Source organism: Panulirus ornatus, chromosome 27 (assembly GCF_036320965.1).
Source record: "Panulirus ornatus isolate Po-2019 chromosome 27, ASM3632096v1, whole genome shotgun sequence".
Taxonomy (NCBI): domain Eukaryota; kingdom Metazoa; phylum Arthropoda; class Malacostraca; order Decapoda; family Palinuridae; genus Panulirus; species Panulirus ornatus.
The window spans coordinates 10,417,709-10,440,617 of record NC_092250.1 but is presented as its reverse complement, the minus strand read 5'-3'; the positions used below and the strand labels follow the sequence as shown (position 1 = coordinate 10,440,617).

The 22,909-nt window shown below is 39.7% G+C and overlaps 1 long non-coding RNA gene across 1 annotated transcript in view; it reads right to left on the bottom strand.

The window, feature by feature from the left end:
- The window catches only part of LOC139757482 (uncharacterized), an 85,954-nt gene extending 63,103 nt beyond the window's left edge, over positions 1-22,851 (bottom strand). The window contains exon 1 of the long non-coding RNA XR_011714641.1: positions 22,822-22,851. This is a non-coding gene — a long non-coding RNA (uncharacterized lncRNA). The remainder of the gene's footprint in view (positions 1-22,821) is intronic.
- Between the last annotated feature and the right edge of the window lie 58 nt (positions 22,852-22,909).

Sequence of the window (22,909 nt, the reverse complement as noted above, 5' to 3'; positions counted from 1 at the left end):
GTGAAGGCATGTACAGAGCATCAGATTGGGGAAGAGCAGTGTGGTTTCAGAAGTGGTAGAGGATGTGTGGATCAGGTGTTTGCTTTGAAGAATGTATGCGAGAAACACTTAGAAAAACAAATAGATTTGTATGTAGCATTTATGGATCTGGAGAAGGCATATGATAGAGTTGATAGAGATGCTCTGTGGAAGGTTTTAAGAATATATGGTGTGGGAGGCAAGTCGTTAGAAGCAGTGAAAAGTTTTTATCGAGGATGTAAGGCATGTGTACGTATAGGAAGAGAGGAAAGTGATTGGTTCTCAGTGAATGTAGGTTTGCGGCAGGGGTGTATGATGTCTCCATGGTTGTTTAATTTGTTTATGGATGGGGTTGTTAGGTAGGTGAATGCAAGAGTTTCGCAAAGAGGGGCAAGTATGCAGTCTGTTGTGGATGAGAGAGCTTGGGAAGCGAGTCAGTTGTTGTTCGCTGATGATACAGCGCTGGTGGCTGATTCATGTAAGAAACTGCAGAAGCTGGTGACTGAGTTTGGTAAAGTGTGTGAAAGTTAAGAGTAAATGTGAATAAGAGCAAGGTTATTAGGTACAGTATGGTTGAGGGTCAAGTCAATTGGGAGGTAAGTTTGAATGGAGAAAAACTGGAGGAAGTGAAGTGTTTTAGATATCTGGGAGTGCATCTGGCAGCGGATGGAACCGTGGAAGCGGAAGTGAATCATAGTGTGGGGGAGGGGCCGAAAATTCTGAGAGCCTTGAAGAATGTTTGGAAGTCGAGAACATTATCTCGGAAAGCAAAAATGTGTATGTTTGAAGGAATAGTGGTTCCAACAATGTTGTATGGTTGCGAGGCGTGGGCTATGGATAGAGTTGTGCGCAGGAGGGTGGATGTACTGGAAATGAGATGTTTGAGGACAATATGTGGTGTGAGGTGTTTTGATCGAGTAAGTAATGTAAGGGTGAGAGAGATGTGTGGAAATAAAAAGAGTGTGGTTGAGAGAACAGAAGAGGGTGTTTTGAAATGGTTTGGTCACATGGAGAGAATGAGTGGGGAAAGATTGACCAAGAGGATATATGTGTCAGAAGTGGAGGGAACGAGGAGAAGTGGCAGATCAAATTGGAGGTGGAAAGATGGAGTGAAAACGATTTTGAGTGATCGGGGCCTGAACATGCAGGAGGGTGAACGGCGTACAAGGAATACAGTGAATTGGATCGATGTGGTATACCGGGGTCGACGTGCTGTCAATGGATTGAACCAGAGCATGTGAAGCGTCTGGGATAAACCATGCAAAGTCTGTCGGGCCTGGATGTGGAAAGGGAGCTGTGGTTTCGGTGCATTATTACATGACAGCTAGAGACTGAGTGTGAACGAATGGGGCCTTTGGTGTTTTTCCTAGCGCTACCTCGCACACAAGAGGGGGAGGGGGTTGTTATTCCATTTGTGGCGAGGTGGCGATGAGAACAAATAAAGACAGACAGTATGAATTATGCACGTGTATATATGTATATGTCTGTGTGTGTATATATATGTGTACATTGAGATGTACAGGTATGTATATTGTGCGTGTGTGGACATGTATGTATATACATGTGTATGTGGGCGGGTTGGGCCATTCTTTCGTCTGTTTCCTTGCGCTACCTCGCTAACGCGGGAGACAGCAACAAAGCAATATATATATATATATATATATATATATATATATATATATATATATATATATATATATATATATTGCTTTGTCGCTGTCTCCCGCGTTAGCGAGGTAGCGCAAGGAAACAGACGAAAGAATGGCCCAACCCGCCCACATACACATGTATATACATACATATATATATATATATATATATATATATATATATATATATATATATATATATATATATATATATATATATATATATATATATACGTGTCCGTTGAAATGTAAAGGTATATATATATATATGCGTGGGTGGACGCGTATGTATATACTATGTAATAATGCACCGAAACCACAGCTCCCTTTCCACATCCAGGCCCCACACAACTTTCCATAGTTTACCCCAGACGCCTCACATGGCCTGGTTCAATCCATTGACAGCACGTCGACCCCGGTATACAACATCGTTCCAATTCAATGTATTCCTTGCACACCTTTCACCCTCCTGCATGTTCAGGCCCCGATCACTCAAAATCTTTTTCACTCCATCTTTCCACCTCCAATTTGGTCTCCCACTTCTCCTCGTTCCCTCCACCTCTGACACATATATCCTATTGGTCAATCTTTCCCCACTCATTCTCTTCATGTGACCAAACCATTTCAAAACACCCTCTTCTGCTCTCTCAACCACACTCTTTTTATTTCCACACATCTTTCTTATCCTTACATTATTTACTCAATCAAACCACCTCACACTACATATTGTCCTCAAACATCTCATTTCCAGCACATCCACCCTCCTGCGCACATCTCTATACATAGCCCACGCCTCTCAACCATACAACATTGTTGGAACCAGCATTCCTTCAAACATACACATTTTTACTTTCCGAGATAATGTTCTCGACTTCCACAGATTCTTCAAGGCTCCCTGAATTTTTGCCCCCTCCCCCACCCTATGATTCACTTCCGCTTCCATGGTTCCATCCGCTGCCAGATCCACTCCCAGATATCTAAAACACTTCACTTCCTCCAGCTTTTCTCCATTCAAACTTACCTCCCAGTTAACTTGTCCCTCAACCCTACTGTACCTAATAACCTTGCTCTTATTCACATATACTCTTAACTTTCTTCTTTCACACACTTTACCAAACTCAGTCACCAGCTTCTGCAGTTTCTTACATGAATCAGCCACCAGGGCTGTATCATCAGCGAACAACAACTGACTCACTTCCTAAGCTCTCTCATCCACAACAGACTGCATACTTGCCCCTCTTTCCAAAACTCTTGCATTCACCTCCCTAACAACCCCATCCATAAACAAATTAAACAACCATGGAGACATCACACACCCCTGCCGCAAACCTACATTCACTGAGAACCAATCACTTTCCTCTCTTCCTACACGTACACATGCCTTACAATCTCAATAAAAACTTTTCACTCCTTCTAACAACTTGCCTCCTACATCATATATTCTTAATACCTTCCACAGAGCATCTCTATCAACTCTGTCATTCGCTTTCTCCAGATCCATAAATGCTATATACAAATCCACTTTCTTTTCTAAATATTTCTCACATTTTTCAAAGCAAACACCTGATCCACACATCCTCTACCACTTCTGAAACCACACTGCTCTTCCCCAATCTGATGCTCTGTACATACCTTCACCCTCTCAATCAATACCCTCCCATATAATATACCATGAATATTCAACAAATTTATACCTATGTAATTTGAGCACTCACTCTTATCCCCTTTGCCTTTGTACAATGGCAATATGCAAGCATTCCGCCAATCCTGAGGCACCTCACTATGAATGATACATTCATTAAATAACTTTACCAACCAGTCAACAATACAGTCACCCACTTTTTTGATAAATTCCATTGCAATACCATCCAAACTCGCTGCCTTGCCGGCTTTCATCTTCCGCCAAGCTTTCACTACCTCTTCTCTGTTTATCAAATCATTTGCGTTAACCTATTTCTCTGCACACCACCTCGACCATAGATATATATATATATATATATATATATATATATATATATATATATATATATATATATATATATATATATATATATATATATATATATATATATATATATGTAGGTTGTTAGAAGGAGTGAAAAGTTTTTATCGATGATGTAGGGCACGTGTACGTGTAGCAAGAGGGGAAAGTGACTGGTTCCCGGTGAATGTTGGTTTGCGGCAGGACTGCGTGATGTCTCCATGGGGGTTTAATTTGTTTATGGATGTTGTTGTTAGGAAGGTGAATGCAAGAGTTTTCGAGAGAGGGTAAGTATGAAATCTGTTTTGGATGAGAGGGGCTTGGGAAGTGTGACTGTTGTTGTTCACTGATGATATAACGCTGGTGGCTGATTAGGGTGAGAAACTCTAGAAGCTGGTGACTGAGTTTGGTAAAGCGTTTGAAAGAACAATGCTGAGAGTAAATGTGAATAAGAGCAAGGTTATTAGGTCCAGTCGAGCTGAGGGACAAGTAAATTGTGAGGTAAGTTCGAATGGAGAGAAAGTTGAGGAAGTGAAGTGTTTTAGATATCTGGGAGTGGATTTGGCAGCGGATGGAACCATGGAAGCGGAAGTCACAGGGTGGGGGATGAGGTGTAGGTTCTGGGCGCGTTGAGAGCAATAATGGGTATGTTTGAAGGAATGATGATTCCAACAGTGTTATATGGTTGCGAGGCGTGGGCTATAGATAGGGTTGTGCGGAGGAGGATGGATGAGTTAGAAACGAGATGTTTGAGGACAATTGGTGGTGTAAGGTCGTTTGATCGAGTAAGTAATGAAAGGGTAAGAGATATGTGTAATATAGAAAATAAAAAAAGTGTAGTTGAGAGAGAAGAAGAGGATGTCTTAAAATGGTTTGGTCACTTTGAGGGAATGAGTGATGAAAGATTGGTAAAGAGGATAAAAGTGCCAGAGCTGGAGGGAACGAGGAGAAACAGGAGACCAAATTTGAGGTGGAAAGATGGAGTGAAAAAGATTTTGAGTAATCGGGGCCTGAACATAGAGGGGGTTGTAAGGCGTGCAAGGAATAGAGTGAAATGGAACGATGTGGTATACCGGAGTTGACGTGCTGTCAATGGATCGAACCAGGGCATGTGAAACGTCTGGGTTAAAAAATGGAAAGTCTAGTGGGACGTGGATGTGGAAAGGGATCTGTGGTTTCGGTGCATTAGAATTGACAGCTAAAGACTGAATGTGTACGAATGTGGCCTTTTTTGTCTTTTCCTAGCGCTACCTCGCAAGTGCGTGGGGGGAAGGGGGTGCCATTTCAAGTGTGGCGAGGAGGTTAAAGGATGAAGGCAACACCTATCAATACGTATATATGTATATATTCATATGTTTCCGTATGTATATGCATGTATATGTTGAAATGTTTAGATCTGTACACGTGCGTGTGCGTGCGTGTATGTATATACTTGTGTTTGTGGGTGGGTTGGGCCATTGTTTCGTCGGTTTCCTTCCGTCACCTCGCTAACTTCGGAGACAGCGACAAAGTATATATATATATATATATATATATATATAACTTATTTTATTATGCTTTGTCGCTGTCTCCCGCGTTAGCGAGGTAGCGCAAGGAAACAGCCGAAAGAGTGGCCCAACCCGCCCCCATACACATGTATATACATACACGTCCACACACGCAAATATACATACCTATACATCTCAATGTACACATATATATACCCGCACAGACATATACACATATACACATGTACATAATTCATACTGTCGGCCTTTATTTGTTCCCATCGCCACCCCGCCACACATGAAATAACAGCCCCCTCCCCCCTCATGTGTGCGAGGTAGCGCTAGGCAAAGACACCAAAGGCCCCATTCGTTCATACTCAGTCTCTAGCTGTCATGTAATAATGCACCGAAACCACAGCTCCCTTTCCACATCCAGGCCCCACACAACTTTCCATGGTTTACCCCAGACGCTTCACATGGCCTGGTTCAATCCATTGACAGCACGTCGACCCCGGTATATCACATCGTTGCAATTCACTCTATTCCTTGCACGCCTTTCACCCTCCTTCATGTTTAGGCCCCGTTCACTCAAAATCTTTTTCACTCCATCTATCCACCTCCAACTTGGTCTCCCACTTCTTGTTCCCTCCACCTCTGACACATATATCCTCTTTTTCAATCTTTCCTCACTCATTCTCTACATGTGACCAAACCATTTCAAAACACCCTCTTCTGCACTGTCAACCACACACTTTTTATTTCCACACATCTCTCTTACCCTTACATTACTTATTCGATCGAACCATCTCACATCACAATTTGTCCTCAAACATCTCATTTCCAGCACATCAACCTCCTGCGCACAACTCTATCCATAGCACACGCCTCGCAACCATACAACGGATGGAACCATGGAAGCGGAAGTGGATCATAGGGTGGGGGAGGGGGCGAAAATTTTGGGAGCCTTGAAAAATGTGTGGAAGTCGAGAACCACTATTCCTTCAAACATACCCATTTTTGCTTTCCGAGATAATGTTCTCGACTTCCACACATTCTTCAAGGCTCCCAGAATTTTCGCCCCCTCCCCCACCCTATGATTCACTTCCGCTTCCATGGTTCCATCCGCTGCCAGATCCACTCCCAAATATCACACTTTACTTCCTCCAGTTTTTCTCTATTCAAACTTACCTCCCAATTGACTTGACCCTCAACCCTACTGTATCTAATAACCTTGCTCTTATTCACATTTACTCTTAACTTTCTTCTTTCACACACTTTACCAAACTCAGTCACCAGCTTCTGCAGTTTCTTACATGAATCAGCCACCAGCGCTGTATCATCAACGAACAACAACTGACTCACTTCCCAAGCTCTCTCATCCACAACAGACTGCATACTTGCCCCTCTTTCCAAAACTCTTGCATTCACCTCCGTAACAACCCCATCCAAAAACAAATTAAACAACCATGGAGACATCACACACCCCTGCCGCGAACCTACATTCCCTAAGAACCAATCACTTATATATATATATATATATATATATATATATATATATATATATATATATATATATATATATATATATATATATATATATATATATATATACCTATATATATAGACAATTATATATAATATATATATGAATATATATATATATATATATATATATATATATATATATATATATATTTTTTTTTTTTTTTTTTTTGCTTTGTCGCTGTCTCCCGCGTTTGCGAGGTAGCGCAAGGAAACAGACGAAAGAAATGGCCCAACCCACCCCCATACACATGTATATACATACGTCCACACACGCAAATATACATACCTGCACAACTTTCCATGGTTTACCCCAGACGCTTCACATGCCTTGATTCAATCCACTGACAGCACGTCAACCCCGGTATACCACATCGCTCCAATTCACTCTATTCCTCTCCCTCCTTTCACCCTCCTGCATATTCAGGCCCCAATCACACAAAATCTTTTTCACTCCATCTTTCCACCTCCAATTTGGTCTCCCTGTTCTCCTCGTTCCCTCCACCTCCGACACATATACTCTCTTGGTCAATCTTTCCTCACTCATTCTCTCCATGTGCCCGAACCATTTCAAAACACCCTCTTCTGCTCTCTCAAACACGCTCTTTTTATTTCCACACATCTCTCTTACCCTTACGTTACTTACTCGATCAAACCACCTCACACCACATATTGTCCTCAAACATCTCATTTCCAGCACATCCATCCTCCTGCGCACAACTCTATCCATAGCCCACGCCTCGCAACCATACAACATTGTTGGAACCACTATTCCTTCAAACATACCCATTTTTGCTTTCCGAGATAATGTTCTCGACTTCCACACATTCTTCAAGGCTCCCAGAATTTTCACCCCCTCCCCCACCCTATGATCCACTTCCGCTTCCATGGTTCCATCCGCTGCCAGATCCACTCCCAGATATCTAAAACACTTCACTTCCTCCAGTTTTTCTCCATTCAAACTCACCTCCCAATTGACTTGACCCTCAACCCTACTGTACCTAATAACCTTGCTCTTATTCACATTTACTCTTAACTTTCTTCTTTCACACACTTTACCAAACTCAGTCACCAGCTTCTGCAGTTTCTCACATGAATCAGCCATCAGCCCTGTATCATCAGCGAACAAGAACTGACTCACTTCCCAAGCTCTCTCATCCCCAACAGACTTCATACTTGGCCCTCTTTCCAAAACTCTTGCATTCACCTCCCTAACAACCCCATCCATAAACAAATTAAACACCCATGGAGACATATATATATATATATATATATATATATATATATATATATATATATATATATATACATTCTTTTCTTTCATACTATTCGCCATTTCCCGCATTAGCGAGGTAGCGTTGAGAACAGAGGACTGGGCCCTTGAGGGAATATCCTCACCTGGGCCCCTTCTCTGTTCCCTCTTTTGGAAAATTAAAAAAGAAAGTGAGAGGGGAGGATTTCCAGCCCCCCGCTCCCTCCCCTTTTAGTCGCCTTCTACGACACGCAGGGAATACGTGGGAAGTATTCTTTCTCCCCTATCCCCAGGGATATATATATATATATATATATATATATATATATATATATATAAATATATATATATATATATATATATATATATATATATATATATATATATATATATATATTTATATATATATATATATAAATATATATATATATATATATATATATATATATATATATATATATATATATATATATATATATATATATATATATATATCCCTAGGGATAGGGGATTAAGAATACTTCCCACGTATTCCCTGCGTATATATATATATATATATATATATATATATATATATATATATATATATATATATATATATATATATATATATATATATATATATATATATATATATATACATGTATATATATCTATATATATATATATTTTTTTTTTTTTTTTTTTAGCTATTCGTCATTTCCCGCGTTAGCGAGGTAGCGTTAAGAACAGAGGACTGGGCCTTTTTTGGAATATCCTCACCTGGCCCCCTCTGTTCCTTCTTTTGGAAAATTAAAAAGAAAAAAATACGAGAGGGGAGGATTTCCAGCCCCCCCGCTCCCTCCCCTTTTAGTCGCCTTCTACGACACGCAGGGAATACGTGGGAATTATTCTTAATCTCCTATCCCTAGGGATATATATATATATATATATATATATATATATATATATATATATATATATATATATATATATATATATATATATGTATGTATATATATATATATATATATATATATATATATATGTATATATATATATATATATATATATATATATATATATATATATATATATATATATATATATATATATATATATATATATATATATATATATATATATACATATATAAATATATATATATTTTTTTTTTTTTTTTTTTTTTTTTTTTTTTTTATAATTTTTCGCTGTCTCCCGCGTTTGCGAGGTAGCGCAAGGAAACAGACGAAAGAAATGGCCCAACCCCCCCCCCCCCCCCATACACATGTACATACACACGTCCACACACGCAAATATACATACCTACACAGCTTTCCATGGTTTACCCCAGACGCTTCACATGCCTTGCTTCAATCCACTGACAGCACGTCAACCCCTGTATACCACATGACTCCAATTCACTCTATTTCTTGCCCTCCTTTCACCCTCCTGCATGTTCAGGCCCCGATCACACAAAATCTTTTTCACTCCATCTTTCCACCTCCAATTTGGTCTCCCTCTTCTCCTCGTTCCCTCCACCTCCGACACATATATCCTCTTGGTCAATCTTTCCTCACTCATTCTCTCCATGTGCCCAAACCATTTCAAAACACCCTCTTCTGCTCTCTCAACCACGCTCTTTTTATTTCCACACATCTCTCTTACCCTTACGTTACTTACTCGATCAAACCACCTCACACCACACATTGTCCTCAAACATCTCATTTCCAGCACATCCATCCTCCTGCGCACATCTCTATCCATAGCCCACGCCTCGCAACCATACAACATTGTTGGAACCACTATTCCTACAAACATACCCATATATATATATATATATATATATATATATATATATATATATATATATATATATATATATATATATATATATATATTTATATTTATATATATATACATATATATTCTTTGGTCACATGGAGAGAATGAGTGAGGAAATATTGACAAAGGGGATATATGTGTCAGAGGTGGAGGGAACGAGAAGTGGGAGACCAAATTGGAGGTTGAAAGACGTGCAAGGAATAGAGTGAATTGGAACGATGTGGTATACCGGGGTCGAAGTGCTGTGAGTGGATTGAACCAGGGCATGTGAAGCGTCTGGTGTAAACCATGGAAAGTTCTGTGGGGCCTGGATGTGGAAAGGGAGCTGTGGTTTCGGTGAATTATTACATGACTGCTTGAGACTGAATATGAATGAATGGGGCCTATGTTGTCTTTTTCTAGCGCTACCTCGCACACATGAGGGGGGATGGGGTTGTTATTTCATATGTGATGAGGTGGCTACGGGGATGAATAAAGGCAGACAGTATGAATTATTTACATGTGTATTTATTTATTTGTCTGTGTGTGTATATATATGTATACGTTGAAATGTATAGGTATGTATATTTGCGTGTGTGGACGTGTATATATATACATGTGTATGTGGGTGGGTTGAGCCATTCTTTCGTCTGTTTCCTTTCGCTACCTCGCTAACGCGGGAGACAGCGACAAAGCAAAATATATATATATGAATAGATAAATAAATATATATATATATATATATATATATATATATATATATATATATATATATATATATGTGTATATGTATATATATTATCCCTGGGGATAGGGGAGAAAGAATACTTCCCACGTATTCCCTGCGTGTCGTAGAAGGCGACTAAAAGGGAAGGGAGCGGGGGGCTGTAAATCCTCCCCTCTAATTTTTTTATTTTAATTTTCCAAAAGAGGGAACAGAGAGGGGGGCCAGGTGAGGGTATTCCCTCAAAGGCCCAGTCCTCTGTTCTTAACGTTACCTCGCTATCGCGGGAAATGGCGAATAGTATGAAAAAAAAAAAAAAAAATATATATATATATATATATATATATATATATATATATATATATATATATATATATATCCCTGGGGATAGGGGAGAAAGAATACTTCCCACCTATTCCCTGCGTGTCGTAGAAGGCGACTAAAAGGGGAGGGAGCGGGGGGCTGGAAATCCTCCCCTCTCGTTTTTTTTTAATTTTCCAAAAGAAGGAACAGAGAATTGGGCCAGGTGAGGGTATTCCCTCAAGGCCCAGTCCTCTGTTCTTAACGCTACCTCGCTAATGCGGGAAATGGCGAATAGTTTGAAAGAAAAAGAAAGAAATATATATATATATATATATATATATATATATATATATATATATATATATATATATATATATATATATATATATATATATATTGGAAAGGATCACAATTTTGCACGTGATCAAGATATTACTATGAGTCCACGGATTTTCGTGTTTCATTCTTCCCGTGGACTCATAGGAATATATATATATATATATATATATATATATATATATATATATATATATATATATATATATATATATATATATTTTTTTTTTTTTTTTTTTTTTTTTTTTTTATACTTTGTCGCTGTCTCCCGCGTTTGCGAGGTAGCGCAAGGAAACAGACGAAAGAAATGGCCCAACCCCCCCCCCCATACACATGTACATACACATGTCCACACACGCAAATATACATACCTACACAGCTTTCCATGGTCCACCCCAGACGCTTCACATGCCTTGATTCAATCCACTGACAGCACGTCAACCCCTGTATACCACATCGCTCCAATTCACTCTATTCCTTGCCCTCCTTACACCCTCCTGCATGTTCAGGCCCCGATCACACAAAATCTTTTTCACTCCATCTTTCCACCTCCAATTTGGTCTCCCTCTTCTCTTCGTTCCCTCCACCTCCGACACATATATCCTCTTGGTCAATCTTTCCTCACTCATTCTCTCCATGTGCCCAAACCATTTCAAAACACCCTCTTCTGCCCTCTCAACCACGCTCTTTTTATTTCCACACATCTCTCTTACCCTTACGTTACTTACTCGATCAAACCACCTCACACCACAAATTGTCCTCAAACATCTCATTTCCAGCACATCCATCCTCCTGCGCACAACTCTATCCATAGCCCACGCCTCGCAACCATACAACATTGTTGGAACCACTATTCCTTCAAACATACCCATTTTTGCTTTCCGAGATAATGTTCTCGACTTCCACACATTTTTCAAGGCTCCCAAAATTTTCGCCCCCTCCCCCACCCTATGATCCACTTCCGCTTCCATGGTTCCATCCGCTGACAGATCCACTCCCAGATATCTAAAACACTTCACTTCCTCCAGTTTTTCTCCATTCAAACTCACCTCCCAATTGACTTGACCCTCAACCCTACTGTACCTAATAACCTTGCTCTTATTCACATTTACTCTTAACTTTCTTCTTCCACACACTTTACCAAACTCAGTCACCAGCTTCTGCAGTTTCTCACATGAATCAGCCACCAGCGCTGTATCATCAGCGAACAACAACTGACTCACTTCCCAAGCTCTCTCATCCCCAACAGACTTCATACTTGCCCCTCTTTCCAGGACTCTTGCATTTACCTCCCTAACAACCCCATCCATAAACAAATTAAACAACCATGGAGACATCACACACCCCTGCCGCAAACCTACATTCACTGAGAACCAATCACTTTCCTCTCTTCCTACACGTACACATGCCTTACATCCTCGATAAAAACTTTTCACTGCTTCTAACAACTTGCCTCCCACACCATATATTCTTAATACCTTCCACAGAGCATCTCTATCAACTCTATCATATGCCTTCTCCAGATCCATAAATGCTACATACAAATCCATTTGCTTTTCTAAGTATTTCTCACATACATTCTTCAAAGCAAACACCTGATCCACACATCCTCTACCACTTCTGAAACCGCACTGCTCTTCCCCAATCTGATGCTCTGTACATGCCTTCACCCTCTCAATCAATACCCTCCCATATAATTTACCAGGAATACTCAACAAACTTATACCTCTGTAATTTGAGCACTCACTCTTATCCCCTTTGCCTTTGTACAATGGCACTATGCACGCATTCCGCCAATCCTCAGGCACCTCATCATGAGTCATACATACATTAAATAACCTTACCAACCAGTCAACAATACAGTCACCCCCTTTTTTAATAAATTCCACTGCAATACCATCCAAACCTGCTGCCTTGCCGGCTTTCATCTTCCGCAAAGCTTTTACTACCTCTTCTCTGTTTACCAAATCATTTTCCCTAACCCTCTCACTTTGCACACCACCTCGACCAAAACACCCTATATCTGCCACTCTGTCATCAGACACATTCAACAAACCTTCAAAATACTCATTCCATCTCCTTCTCACATCACCACTACTTGTTATCACCTCCCCATTTACGCCCTTCACTGAAGTTCCCATTTGCTCCCTTGTCTTACGCACCCTATTTACCTCCTTCCAGAACATCTTTTTATTCTCCCTAAAATTTACTGATAGTCTCTCACCCCAACTCTCATTTGCCCTTTTTTTCACCTCTTGCACCTTTCTCTTGACCTCCTGTCTCTTTCTTTTATACTTCTCCCACTCAATTGCATTTTCTCCCTGCAAAAATCGTCCAAATGCCTCTCTCTTCTCTTTCACTAATACTCTTACTTCTTCATCCCACCACTCACTACCCTTTCTAAACAGCCCACCTCCCACTCTTCTCATGCCACAAGCATCTTTTGCGCAATCCATCACTGATTCCCTAAATACATCCCATTCCTCCCCCACTCCCCTTACTTCCATTGTTCTCACCTTTTTCCATTTTGTACACAGTCTCTCCTGGTACTTCCCCACACAGGTCTCCTTCCCAAGCTCACTTACTCTCACCACCTTCTTCACCCCAACATTCACTCCTCTTTTCTGAAAACCCATACTAATCTTCACCTTAGCCTCCACAAGATAATGATAATGATATATATATATATATATATATATATATATATATATATATATATATATATATATATATATATATATATATATATATATATATATATATATATATATATATATATATATATATATATATATATATATATATATATATATATATATATATATATATATATATATATATATATATATATATATATATATATATATATATATATATATATATATATACATATATATATATATATATATATATATATATATATATTGGATTACGTGTTAATTGACAGGCGAGCGAAAGAGAGACTTTTGGATGTTAATGTGCTGAGAGGTGCAACTGGAGGGATGTCTGATCATTATCTTGTGGAGGCTAGGGTGAAGATTTGTATGGGTTTTCAGAAAAGAAGAGTGAATGTTGGTATGAAGAGGGTGGTGAGAGTAAGTGAGCTTGGGAAGGAGACTTGTGTGAGGAAGTACCAGGAGAGACTGAGTACAGAATGGAAAAAGGTGATAACAATGGAAGTAAGGGGAGTGGGGGAGGAATGGGATGTATTTAGGGAATCAGTAATGGATTGCGCAAAAGATTCTTGTGGCATGAGAAGAGTGGGAGGTGGGTTGATTAGAAAGGGTAGTGAGTGGTGGGATGAAGAAGTAAGATTATTAGTGAAAGAAAAGAGAGAGGCATTTGGACGATTTTTGCAGGGAAAAAATGCAATTGAGTGGGAGATGTATAAAAGAAAGAGACAGGAGGTCAAGAGAAAGGTGCAAGAGGTGAAAAAGAGGGCAAATGAGAGTTGGGGTGAGAGAGTATCATTTAATTTTTAGAGAGAATAAAAAGATGTTCTGGAAGGAGGTAAATAAAGTGAGTAAGAGAAGGGAGCAAATGGGAACTTCGGTGAAGGGCGCAAATGGGGAAGTGATAACAAGTAGTGGTGATGTGAGAAGGAGATGGAGTGAGTATTTTGAAGGTTTGTTGAATGTGTTTGATGATTCAGTGGCAGATATAGGGTGTTTTGGTCGAGGTGGTGTGCAAAGTGAGAGGGTTTGGGAAAATGATTTGGTAAACAGAGATGAGGTAGTAAAAGCTTTGCGGAAGATGAAAGCCGGCAAGGCAGCAGGTTTGGATGGTATTGCAGAGGAATTTATTAAAAAGGGGGTGACTGTATTATTGACTGGTTGGTATGGTTATTTAATGTATGTATGACTCATGGTGAGGTGCCTGAGGATTGGCGGAATGCGTGCATAGTGCCATTGTACAAAGGCAAAGGGGATAAAAGTGAGTGCTCAAATTACAGAGGTATAAGTTTGTTGAGTATTCCTGGTAAATTATATGGGAGGGTATTGATTGAGAGGGTGAAGGCATGTACAGAGCATTAGATTGGGGAAGAGCAGTGTGGTTTCAGAAGTGGTAGAGGATTTGTGGATCAGGTGTTTGCTTTGAAAAATGTGTGTGAGAAATACTTAGAAAAGCAAATGGATTTGTATGTAGCATTTATGGATCTGGAGAAGGCATATAATAGAGTTGATAGAGATGCTCTGTGGAAGATATTAAGAATATATGGTGTGGGAGGCAAGTTGTTAGAAGCAGTGAAAAGTTTTTATCGAGGATGTAAGGCATGTGTACATGTAGGAAGAGAGGAAAGTGATTGGTTCTCAGTGAATGTAGGTTTGCGGCAGGGGTGTGTGATGTCTCCATGGTTGTTTAATTTGTTTATGGATGGGTTTTTTAGGGAGGTGAATGCAAGAGTTTTGGAAAGAGGGGCAAGTATGAAGTCTGTTGTGGATGAGAGAGTTTGGGAAGTGAGTCAGTTGTTGTTCGCTGATGATACAGCGCTGGTGGCTGATTCATGTGAGAAACTGCAGAAGCTGGTGACTGAGTTTGGTAAAGTGTGTGAAAGAAGAAAGTTAAGAGTAAATGTGAATAAGAGCAAGGTTATTAGGTACAGTAGGGTTGGGGGTTAATTCATTTGGGAGGTAAGTTTGAATGGAGAAAAACTGGAGGAAGTAAAGTGTTTTAGATATCTGGGAGTGGATCTGGCAGCGGATGGAACCATGGAAGCGGAAGTGGATCATAGGGTGGGGAGGGGGCGAAAATTCTGGGAGCCTTGAAGAATGTGTGGAAGTCGAGAACATTATCTCGGAAAGCAAAAATGGGTATGTTTGAAGGAATAGTGGTTCCAACAATGTTGTATGGTTGCGAGGCGTGGGCTATGGATAGAGTTGTGCGCAGGAGGATGGATGTGCTGGAAATGAGATGTTTGAGGACAATGTGTGGTGTGAGGTTGTTTGATCGAGTAAGTAACGTAAGGGTAAGAGAGATGTGTGGAAATAAAAAGAGCGTGGTTGAGAGAGCAGAATAGGGTGTTTTGAAATGGTTTGGGCACATGGAGAGAATGAGTGAGGAAAGGTTGACCAAGAGGATATATGTGTCGGAGGTGGAGGGAACGAGGAGAAGTGGGAGACCAAATTGGAGGTGGAAAGATGGATTGAAAAAGATTTTGTGTGATCTGGGACTGAGCATGCAGGAGGGTGAAAGGAGGGCAAGGAATAGAGTGAATTGGATCGATATGGTATACCGGGGTTGACGTGCTGTCAGCGGATTGAATCAGGGCATGTGGGGTAAACCATGGAAAGCTGTGTAGGTATGTATATTTTGCGTGTATGGACGTATGTATATACATGTGTATGGGGGTGGGTTGGGACATTTCTTCGTCTGTTTCCCTGCGCTACCTCGCAAACGCGGGAGACAGCGACAAAGCAAAAGAAAAAAAAAAAATATATATATATATATATATATATATATATATATATATATATATATATATATATATATATATATATATATATATATATATATATATATATATCTTTCTTTCATACTACTTGCCATTTTCCGCATAAGCGAGGTAGCGTTAAGAACTGAGGACTGGGCCTTTGAGGAAATAACCTCATCTGGCCCCCTTCTCTGTACCTTCTTTTGGAAAATTAAAAAAAAAAAAAAGAGAGGGGAGGATTTCCATCCCCCCCCACTCCTTTCCCTTTTAGTCGCGTTCGACAACACGCAGGGAATACGTTGGAAGTATATATATATATATATATATATATATATATATATATATATATATATATATATATATATATATATATATATATAGATAGATAGATAGATAGATAGATAGATAGATAAAGATATATATATATATATATATATATATATATATATATATATATGCTTTTATGTGTTTTCGTGTTTGTATTTCAGCGTTGCTGCATATGTATCCGTGTGTTATGTATCACTTATGAGACCGAATGAACTGTATCAGTGACTGTTAGAAAAACTGTAAATCACTGAAGCACCTGTGATTACCTAAGGGGAGGGGGAGCGATGAAGCGAGTCATGGTGACTATCATTGAGCTAAGTTGCGACGTTACCACACCTGCGATCTGTCTTCCTCACTCACCATGACTTGGTGGTTTGCTTCGCTTCTCTGTCTCTTACCATGTTCACTGTCATCCGAAAGCGTGCTAAAAACTATGGTTTGGAATGTTCATTTCGCCAAAACGTAGCTATGTATGGCCAGTGGTGTCTGTAGCTGTTAAGTCACTGTGATTAACACTTTTCAAAATCATGACACTTTTGCATGTTTCGAGCACTTCTAACTGTACTATCTGAGTTTGTTGTAAGTGGTATTTGTGCTATGTCTGGGGATGAATATTCAAGAAGTGTGAGTTACATTGTGAACTGATCTATAAATTTCACTTTAAAAGCAGTTGTGTCAAGGGTGTAATGAACGTGAGGATTTAGTGAAAAAGTATTTGAGCTGGTCTGTAAGAGTTAGGTCGATTCCCGTGCTTCCAGTGGAGAACCGATACAACCATAGACAAAACTATAGCTTAAATGGTGAAACTAGTCATGTTACAGGGAATGGAGCGTAGGGTAAGGTGGCTTGTAGTCTAACCAGGGAGATGCCCAGGCGGTTTCTGCCCCGATGCCGTAATGTTCCTTTGGGTGGCGCCCTGAAACAAGGCCTACTGGTGTGAGCAATTAGTCCATATATTCCATAGCCTTAGTATATGATTACAATAGGGAACATGTGGTTGTCCCAACTTGTAAGCGTTAGGTCTAAAAGCCAATGGTGTTGAAGGTGTTGTAAAGTTGCAGCTGTCAAGGCTGAAGTGAACTTGTGTTTGTCAAGGACAAAGGTGAATTCTTAGGTTTGCTGAGGGTAGAATGAAGATGCATTTGGTCAGAGCGAAGTTTTAGATTTATTGAGGGTGCAGTAAAGATGAGTTTGGTGTTAGTCTCCCTCCATTATGATCACGAGAGAGAGTGGTGAGGGAAAATAGTGTAATCACTGGGAAATGTTTTTGCTTTTAGTGTAAGTATATAATCTTATCCTTCAGCAGTAGCACTAATCTTTTAGTACTCATCAGTTCTTAAATATTCACAGGTCTTTCATAACTTTTTTCTGACGAAAACAGCACATTTCATATCTCAAAAATGATAAGAATGGCCTTTGGATTTAGTATACAGACGCTGATAAAAGTGAATAAAGAAATGAGGTTTTCATAATCCCGAAAACATTGAAGGGAAGGCAAATAGATTCAAAATGATATAATGACCCACTTTTAACTTTCATAAGGTAGTTGCACTTACTCTCTTGTTTAATGTAAGCAAAAAATCAATCCATAAAGAAAACAAAGGAGAGTAGTTCTTTCAGAGAAACCACTTCCATATGTGTGCGTCAAATGTACTGATAATCGCCGGGTGGACAGGACGGGATTATACTGCAGGGCTAGGCGCACATTGAGACAGGCGACGCTACACAGAGCTGGGCAGAAATCTGTAGATGGTAAAATCAAATGAGAGTACGCATATTGGGCCTTAAGTCTCATGAAAATATGTGCTTTCATTTTACTTAACTATCCACAGATTTCTGCCCTGCTCTGGTAATTTTCATTAAAAAAATTGCTAAAAATTTGGTAATGAAGAAACAGTTTGGTATTGGAAAATTGTGATTTCGTATTTTGGTAATAGGAAGGCTAAATTTGGTATTAATGAAACCTGGTATGCAACAAGTGTACGTTCCATTTCTCTGTTATCACCACTGTCTAGATTCATCATACTTTCAATCATGTCCAATAATGGCGATGTAAAAGGGACAGAGAACAGCAGAATAGTGAAAGACAGAAACTAAAAGCCATAACTACCGTACGACACACGTTCAGTTTTCGTCCCTGTGAGCTTAGGTCCGCCTGGCTGACAATGTTTCCAATTTCATATTTTCTGTCGACTTTTTTCAGTGATCATGGATGGAAAGTTAACACTTACTCCCTCTGTAGTTTGTGTCTAAGGTCAGTGTAATGGAAAATATACCAAATCTACCCCCTATTTACCCATTATCATTACTAAAACTAGATAATTTGTGTTGCTAGCACTACGTATTTATATATATATATATATATATATATATATATATATATATATATATATATATATATATATCCCTGGGAATAGGGGAGAAAGAATACTTCCCACGTATTCTCTGCGTGTCGTAGAAGGCGACTAAAAGGGAAGGGAGCTGGGGGCTGGAAATCCTTCCCTCTTTTTTTTTTTTTTTCTCAAAGAAGGAACAGAGAAGGGGGCCAGATGAGGATATTCCCTCAAAGGCCCAGTCCTCTGTTCTTAACGCTACCTCGCTAACGCGGGAAATGGCGAATAGTATGAAAGAAAAGAAATATATATATATATATATATATATATATATATATATATATATATATATATATATATATATATATATATATATATATATTCATTTATATTCATTTTGCTTTGTCGCTGTCTCCCGCGCCTGCGAGGTAGCGCAAGGAAACAAACGAAAGAAATGGCCCAACCTACCCCAACACACATGCACACACACGCACGTCCACACACGCAAACATACACACCCACACATCCCAACGTACACACATATATACACACACAGACACACACATATACACACATGGACACAATTCACACTGACTGCCCCTACCCACCCCATCGCCACTCCGCCACACACGAAATAACATCCCCCTCCCCCCTCATGTGCGCGAGGCAGCATCAGGAAAAGACAACAAAGGACCCATTCGCTCACACTCAGTCTCCAGCTGTCATGCAATAATACCCAAAACCACAGCTCCCTTTCCACATCCAGGCCCCACACAACTTTCCATGGTTTACCTCAGACGCTTCACATGCCCTGATTCAATCCATTGACAGCACGTCGACCCCGGTGTACGACATCGATCCAATTCATTCTATTCCTTGCACGCCTTTCACCCTCCTGCATGTTCAGGCCCCGATCACTCAAAATCTTTTTCACTCCATCTTTCCATCTCCAATTTGGTCTCCCACTTCTCCTCGTTCCCTCCACCTCCGACACATATATCCTCTTGGTCAATCTTTCCTCACTCATTCTCTCCATGTGCCTAAACCATTTCAAAACACCCTCTTCTGCTCTCTCAACCACGCTCTTTTTATTTCCACACACCTCCCTTACCCTTACATTACTTACTCGATCAAAACACCTCACACCACATATTGTCCTCAAACATCTCATTTCCAGCACATCCATCCTCCTGAGCACAACTCAATCCATAGCCTACGCCTCGCAAACATGCAACATTGATGGAACCACTATTCCTTCAAACATACCCATTTTTGCTCTCGGAGATAATGTTCTCGACTTCCGCACATTCTTCAAGGCTCACAGGATTATCGCCCCCTCCCCCACCCTATGATTTACTTCCGCTTCCATGGTTCCATCCGCTGCCAGATCCACTCCCAGAAATCTAAAACACTTCACTTCCTCCAGTTTTTCTCCATTCAAACTCACCTCCCAATTGACTTGACCCTCAACCCTACTGTACCTAATAACATTGCTCTTATTCACATTTACTCTTAACTTTCTTCTTTCACACACTTTACCAAACTAAAGCACCAGCTTCTGCAGTTTCTCACATGAATCAGCCACCAGCGCTGTATCATCAGCGAACAACAACTGACTCACTTCCCAAGCTCTCTCATCCCCAACAGACTGCATACTTGCCCCTCTTTCCAAAACTCTTGCATTCACCTCCCTAACAACCCCATCCATAAACAAATCAAACAACCATGGAGACATCACACACCCCTGCCGCAAACCTACATTCACTGAGAACCAATCACTTTCCTCTCTTCCTACACGTACACATGCCTTACATCCTCGATAAAAACTTTTCACTGCTTCTAACAACTTGCCTCCCACACCATATATTCTTAAAACCTTTCCCAGAGCATCTCTATCAACTCTATCATATGCCTTCTCCAGATCCATAAATGCTACATAGAAATCCATTTGTTTTTCTAAGTATTTCTCACATACATTCTTCAAAGCAAACACCTGATCCACACATCCTCTACCACTTCTGAAACCACACTGCTCTTCCCCAGTCTGATGCTCTGTACATGCCTTCACCCTCTCAATCAATACCCTCCCATATAATTTACCAGGAATACTCAACAAAATTATACCTCTGTCATATGAGCACTCACTCTTATCCCCTTTGCCTTTGTAGAATGGCACTATGCACGCATTACGCCAACTCTCAGGCACCTCACCATGAATCATACATACATTAAATAACCTTACCAACCAGTCAACAATACAGTCACCCTCTTTTTTAATAAATTCCACTGCAATATCATCCAAACCTGCTGCCTTGCCGGCTTTCATCTTCCGCAAAGCTTTTACTACCTCTTCTCTGTTTACCAAATCATTTTCCCTAACACTCTCACTTTGCACACCACCTCGACCAAAACACCCTATATCTGCCACTCTATCATCAAACACATTCAACAAACCTTCAAAATACTTACTCCATCTCCTTCTCACATCACCACTACTTGTTATTACCTCCCCATTTGCGCCCTTCACTGAAGTTCCCATTTGCTCCCTTGTCTTATATACTTTATTTACCTCCTTCCAGAACATCTTTTTATTCTCCCTAAAATTTAATGATACTCTCTCACCCCAACTCTCATTTTCACTCTCTTTTTCACCTCTTGCACCTTTTTCTTGACCTCCTGTCTCTTTCTTTTATACATCTCCCACTCAACTGCATTTTTTCCCTGCAAAAATAGTCCAAATGCCTCTGTCTTCTCTTTCACTAATAATCTCACTTCTTCATCCCACCACTCACTACCCTCTCTACTCAATCCACCTCCCACGCTTCTCATGCCACAAGCATCTTTTGCGCAAGCCATCACTGCGTCCCTAAATACATCCCATCTTATACATCTTATCTTTTTCCATTTTGTACTCAGTCTCCTGGTACTTCCTCACACAAGTCTCCTTCCCAAGCTCACTTACTCTCACCACCCTCTTCACCCCAACATTCTCTCTTCTTTTCTGAAAACCCATATATATATATATATATATATATATATATATATATATATATATATATATATATATATATATAAATATATATATATATATATTTATAAATGTATTTATGAATATATGTATATATATAAATATATATATATATATATATATATATATATATGGAAAGATGGAGTGAAAAAGATTTTGTGTGATCGGGGCCTGAACATGCAGGAGGGTGAAAGGAGGGCAAGGAATAGAGTGAATTGGAGCGATGTGGTATACAGGGGTTGACGTGCTGTCAGTGGATTGAATCAAGGCATGTGAAGCGTCTGGGGTAAACCATGGAAAGCTGTGTAGGTATGTATATTTGCGTGTGTGGACGTGTGTATGTACATGTGTATGGGGGGGGGGGTTGGGCCATTTCTTTCGTCTGTTTCCTTGCGCTACCTCGCAAACGCGGGAGACAGCGACAAAGTATAAAAAAAAAAAAAAAAAAAAATATATTTATATATATATATATATATATATATATATATATATATATATATATATATATATATATATATATATATATGTATATATATGTTTCAAGAAATTTGGTCATGAAACTGAAGTTAGTAATAATTCATGACGGGTTTGGTAATGTCACACTCACAAGACTTGACAATGCGTCTCAATGTGCGCGTAGTGCTGGCTGAACACTTAGAATTACCAACGATTTATATATGATGATATCAAGCCTG